At 40.7% G+C, this 6,834-nt stretch overlaps 1 non-coding gene across 1 annotated transcript; it reads left to right on the forward strand.

The window, feature by feature from the left end:
* The first annotated feature begins 6,238 nt into the window (after nt 1-6,238).
* On the forward strand, nt 6,239-6,312 carry Trnat-ugu. Its single transcript has one exon. It is a non-coding gene; the product is annotated as a tRNA-Thr (tRNA).
* The last annotated feature ends 522 nt before the right edge of the window (nt 6,313-6,834 follow it).

Here is a 6,834-nt window from a genome sequence, read left to right on the forward strand (position 1 = left end):
GTTGCCCTCTTCTGTGGGAATTAAAATGTTTTCTTTGATGATTTATTCGGTATTTATCTTTGGCATGTCCTTACAAATGTTTCCACAAAGTTTTATTGTCGTGTGATCACTCGTTTTCATGCGAGCCCTCTCAAGTAGCGAAAGTTTAATCATAGCCATACGGTACAACATCGTGGCAATCCAGATCATGTAGACTCAATTCAGTTAGAAGAGGAAGCAAAGAAATATTTCATTACTGACAAATTGGAAAAGTAGCTGCACAAATGACATATTTGTACGGGCTAAAATTTCTTAATTTCGCTCATTGAACTCCTAATTTTCCAGATTTCAAACTTCAGTTAATCGTATTTATGATTAAAATAAGAGATTTCATACAAAGAAGAATGTTAACTGTAACAGTGAGGGTTACATTATTTTGTTATTAGAAATGACGCTATACAAGACTGTAAACTGTTTAAATTTGTCTTTAATGTGCGACCAATTTTTTACGTTTTAGACATTTTGGTCGTTCGGCATTTATATGTAACTCCTGCTATTAACCAAAGCTGTGCTGAACAATGGTCTTCGCCCGAAACCCATAACACAGTAAATACAAATTCAAACAGTGCTTACCGTGCTATATAAAATAAATTGTAAAGTTTATCAAAGTAGTGAAATACAGTCGACAAATTTTATTATTTTAGCAGTTAAGGTTTCAGTGATTCACATGGGTACTGAATATGTTGTTCTTTTCCACAGTGTATAATTCGGTAATCCTGGCGTCTGGAATTAGCACCCTTTCTCGATGGTTATCAAATAAACTATTTGATGACAACAATCGACACGACGGTTGTGTACCCGACAGCGGTCAGTAACTTCCGGCTGACTGCAGACATAGCGTGTGTTTGATCCAACATAGGCCCAGTCCAGTAGCAGTCTGTTGTCACAGTTTCCAGCACCCAAGCAAGCAACACGGTCGGTCACAGCAGCGCAGCTGGATAGCCACTGACCATCGAGAGGGAGGTCAGTCATGTGGCCAAGCTAAGTTAATGTGCCAACAGGACCATTACCACAACTTCGACGTTGGTTCGTCAAAGCGAACGTGACCACGAACGCAACAGTGAACTGCCAACAGCCCACTGAGCGTCGGTGACCATACTCTGCAGGTCCAAAAGAGGGGCCTTGTGCTACGCAACACTGGCCGCATCAGCAGCCAACAGAACTGTGATCAGCCTGACAACCGGCTGACGGAGAGTGACCATTATCAAGATAGCCAGCTGCTGGGACACAACAGGTGTGGTCACCACCACCTTGCTCGACTTAACACTGAACAGCATGACTCTGAAAGTAACTATCCGTACTGCAAACTCCATCGCGGTCAGTCTGTTACTGCATGTCATCAAAATCAGAGTAGTTGACCTAGACAGTTAGATACGGCTGTGAGCCCCGCGGTGGTAGCCAGATTGCCGATAGAGCGAGCGCAGCCGTGACCACGATCGCAACTGTACATGGGAATGCGAGCACGGCCAGTCCGGCAGCCAACTGGGACAGCGCAAGCTCGATAGCGACTGCACGTATGGCAGTGGTCAGCCTGACAGCCAGTTGGGAGTTAGTAACTGTTAGTGTGAACGTGACAGTGGTCAGCCAGTGTTTTGATCAAATGTTGAATGTATCTGTGTCTCAAATGAAAGAGACTGCTGCTTTGAACACATCTGTGCCCAGCCCTCTGCAGACTCCATAGACTGATACGGATCACTGGCACACTCAAGTGGACTTTGAACTTGACCATAGTTGGGGTGACCTCACAGCAAACAGTGTGTGTGTCTGCGTTTTTGACGGTGACTGCTATTATTTACAACACCTCTGTGGACAGTGCAAAGACTACTGCGACCTCATCCCGACAGCAAAAAACGTGTGCATGACTGCGACCTTATGTACCGCTGCGTCAGCTGTGATTACGTTGACAGTGTACAGTAACAGTGACTACAACTAAGATTATGGCGACAGAGGCTGCGTGACTGACGGCGACCACAACTGTAGACTTGCTAACAACAGGTGTGATCACCACCACCTTGGTCGACATAACAGATGACAACATGACTTTCACAGTGACTATCCGTACTGCAACCTCCATTGTGCTCAGTCTGTTAGTGCACATCATAAAAATCAGAGTTGTTGACCTAGACAGTGACGACTCTCTAGGCGTGGTACAGACATCCACAATTTCTAGGATTATAATGATACATGTTGCACAACTGATGCACACAAAGCTGCTGATGCATATAGATGATACAGTGGGAGCATCACAGCAATAAAAACGGAACATTATGGAGCAGCGTTGAGGCTACAGACGACCAGCCCCTGGAAATCGAAGAGGAAACTCATACTGGCCTCAGTCACTGCTGGCGCTTTCTACCCAACTGGTGGTGTGGCACATTTTGTGCTTGGACATCGGTGGTCCCTGTATAATGCAGTTGCTGCCATGGTAGTGGTACGAAAACGAGCTGGAATTGCTGCTGACGCTGACGAATGTGACACTGTGCAAATGATTAGATAATAACAGCTCGCTGATACTACTACGTATAATCAGTCTCTCACTGAAGCATAAACAAAACATATATAGATTGTGTGTCACTAAATACTTAATTAGTTGTTTTGTCAACTTTTAAACAAGATAATTAATTACGATTTTATATTCTTACGCATGTTGTTACAGTACTTCAGAAAGGTTGTGGCGGTTACTGTACAGTCAAAAAAGTAATAAAAGCTGTGAAATCGGAATTAAATATTCAGTTAACATATTCTTGTATAATATACCCTCAAATTTGAGATAAATATTGAGCTTTCAACGAAATTTGTTTTGGCGGCGGCGGCGGCGGCGGCGGCGGCGGCGGCGGCGGCGGCGGCGGTAGAAGAAGACCAGCAACCTCTACATTCCAGCACTAGGTACAACGGGGGAATCTAGCGCTGGTGACCTAGGTAAGCAGCGGATAGACGACAACTAAGGTTAATGTCACCATTTGACAGGTGACTATCAACATTGGCACATGTTCAAACTTCATGAGATACTGCGGTGCCTTGTGGAATTTATTGCTGGAAATTAACATAAAGTGTGAGAATCCGGAAGTGACGACCACCAACAACAACAGCTGCTGCAAAAACACTTCTCCTGCTTCAGTTTAAAAACTTACTATTAATTTACTTGCACTGACAGTTTTCTAACTGACCACCATTGGCTTAAGTGCCACTACACTTACGTATGTCAGCACTATTAGCTGCGGCGCTGAGTAATTATGACTTGAACGATTCTAAATGTCTGGCTGTATTTCCATGGCTACATTGCGGCTGCAGTCATGGAAGATTTCTCTTGTAACGTGTTACGCGTGTGGAACTCAGCTTCTCTTACACAGTTTCCCTTCTTCGTTCGTTTTGACGAGACACTGAGTCACGTGGCACTGAAGCATTGCAGCAGTTCATCGACCATATAACTAATAAATGTGAAATTACTGAGTAAATTCTTCAGATCTAGAGGAATTTTGCCAAAACTGGGTGAAAATCAGGATCCAGAACACGTAAATACAAGAAGGTGCGGTTTTAGCTAAGGTATGGCGGGCAATGTGGCAAATTTTGTGATGCACACGATCTATTTTCAATCCTTACAAGTGCCGAGTTACGACGCCTTTATTATTTTAAAATAAAACTACATACTTTCTTTTGTGGCACTGGAAAGTGCCTCCAAACAGTATTTAACAACGTAGGGTGTGTGGAACGCAACAAATTTAACAAGGTAACATAGCTGCAAACAACCGTCGTGCTGTCAGTAGTAGTAGGTAGTAGTAGTAGTAGTAGTAGTAGTAGTAGTACCAGTACCACAAACGTTTGCGTTAGATATTTACATGTCCCATGGATCATTTGAACGATTCTCTATATAATGACGTGATACATCATTAATGTTAACACTAATTAAGACAGCATTTTCTAGTCCTACTCGTGCTATTATGCTTAATAATTAGTTTTATTACAGAATACCAATTGTTAAAAAGAAATTTGTCAGTGGAATAAGAATTTACCAACAGAAATAATTTCAGGTTAGATTTAAAACTTGCTTTGCTACCAGTCAAAAATTTTATGGTATTTGGCAAATTATCTAATTTTTTTTTGTTGCTGCATATTGAACTCCTTTCTGAACCACTAGAAGCATTAATAACGGGCAATAAATGTAATTTTTCCTCTTTTGTTATAAATATGGATAGCACTATTCTTCTCAAATTGTGATAGATTACTTACGACGAATTTCGTTAGCGAATATACGTATTGCGATGGTGCAGTTAAAATACCTCCTTGAAGAGGTATCCATATGGCTGTGGGTGGACACAGTCTCTTTTTTTGCAATCAGTACATTGTACTGATTGCATAATCTTTCTAGGTGAAAGCTACTTCATGAGAAATTACCGAGTGGAAATATGCAGAATACGACAGAATATCGATTCATTTGTTTCAAAGATCAGCAATTATATGATGAACAAAAGTAGCTGAACCTATTTGTTTGAGAAGCTCAGTAATACGCTTTCTCCACTTCAGGTTTTCATCAATATGTACACACAAAAATTTGAAGCATTCTACCCTATCCATTGAGCAACATTCATGTCATATATCAATTGTTGCTATGACTATTGAAGACAATTAGTGTGTTTCCTCAAACATTACGGATAGTCAACTTTCAGAGAACAACTCATTATGTTGCTTTCTCTCTAATGAGATTTATTATAACACTAGTATCGTCTGCAGAAAGTAACATTTCTGCTTCTTGACTGTTAATTGGAACGTAATTCGCATACATGGGGAGTAGGAGTGGAAAGGACCCAAAATTGAACCCTGTGAGACTCCTTTTGCCGTTTCTGCCTCATTCAAACAATGATTAATTATTCAAAAACGCTTTCTGCGTTCTGTTTGTTAATTCTAATTCAAACCTGCTGTGTGGAAAGCAATCATTTTCACAAAACATCAGTTTTTCGCAGAGAGTAATGTGACCTAAGCAATAAAATGCCTTCGAAAGCTTACAAGAAAACCAACTGGCGATATTTTACTATTTGCAGCTTTTAATAGTACGTGGGTGAATGCGCAAATGGCATGTTGATTTGAGTAACACTCCTGGAACCCAAATTGTGGTGTGCTAAGAATGCACAGAAAAATAAGGTTAGTTTATTTCACCAGAAAATTAGAGAATTGAGTAATAAGGTAGAAGAGTTTTGACAAATTTAGAGAGCTCTGAAAAGACGGAAGTCTTGTAGCTATCTGAGCACGACATAAACACATAGTTCGGTAAGCTATATATAAAGATACAGGCCAGCATCTTACTAGTGCAGAACTAATATGGGGAAAGGTATATTAAGACAGAACACAAGACAAGTAGGTTTTGTAGTGATCAGCATGTCTATGTGTATGCTTAAGAATTGATACTAAAAAAATAGTTCTTCCAAATATAACTGTATACAGATCTCCAACTGAGAAATTTTGAACTGATTACGAGGAGTCTGGATTTCTTACCATGCTATGTCAGGCAGCAGCAATCAGTTAAGTCTGTGGTGACATGAATGAATGTTTTCTATTCTAAGGGATTCTGACAGAAGTAAGGTCTGGAAACCTTATTTGGATCGCAGAATTTGATCTCAGAAATTACGTTCCACCATGGGTGGATAAAACAGTAGTAAGGACCTAACCGATGTTTCCTTTAATGAAGTTCAAAGCAAGAAAATAACTTTACCCAATATCGAATGCTCTCTCTAATCATGATGCACAGTTAGTTAGGATAAATGACAGAGTGCATTACAGTATGGATACTCCTGAGTGGAAATCAGTTAGAATAATAGATTCCAGGATAAACGTTTTAAGAATAGTTTTAGAGATGGCCTGGGATGAGATTTGTAATGAACCAAATGATGACATAAAATTCGATTTATTCCATGATAAATTCATAACTTCATCTGAAAACGGCTCTCTACATAAGTTGATCAGAAAGGTCATTAAACAGTCGTGTAAAAAGAAGAAACATGGATCACTAGAGGGATTAAAGTATCTTGTGAAGGTAAAAAGGAATTGTATCAGTTGGCAAGATCAAGTAAAGACCCTGCAGTATACTAAGATGGTATCTGTTCTTTCGGACATGTCTACGAATGTAGTGCGGGACAATACGTTGAGAATGTGGGTTTCGCGGGAGGCGTGCCAGAGATAAATCCCTGCAGTCGCGCTATCCTCTGTGTCCTCGATGGCTCAGATGGATAGAACGTCTGCCATGTAAGCAGGAGATCCCGGGTTCGAGTCCCGGTCGGGGCACAAATTTTCATCTGTCCCTGTTGACGTATGTCAACGCCTGTAAGCAGCTAAGGGTGTTCATTTCATTGTAATTTCGACCCTGCAGTAGTTCCGCACTTCAAAAAACTGTTCGAACCTACTAACAAAAGTTATTAAATATCAAGGAATGTGCACGTCAGAAATCAGCAACTCCAACGACAGACTTAAGGCTATATGGAGTGTAATAAAACGAGAGACATGACAACATGCTACAGAACAGGATATCGTCACTACTGAACTGTATGGAAGGATTATAAATGAGTCACAGGCAGCAAATGAAATGTATTTAATAATCACTTCTTAAATATTTTCTGCATATAACAATTAAAAGATCTCTGTTTTCAAATCCCATAACTGTCTTCCATTACGACGCAGAAGTTTGAAATTTGGGTGAAAGGTGCCTACAACCTTCCTTTGTAATGGTGCAAAAGCGTGGCGCCCTGCACGTCACCTTCGGCAACAGCGAAGCATCAGACGTGTCCATACGTGTATTTGAAAGGCCAG

Source organism: Schistocerca piceifrons, chromosome X, assembly GCF_021461385.2.
Source record: "Schistocerca piceifrons isolate TAMUIC-IGC-003096 chromosome X, iqSchPice1.1, whole genome shotgun sequence".
Taxonomy (NCBI): domain Eukaryota; kingdom Metazoa; phylum Arthropoda; class Insecta; order Orthoptera; family Acrididae; genus Schistocerca; species Schistocerca piceifrons.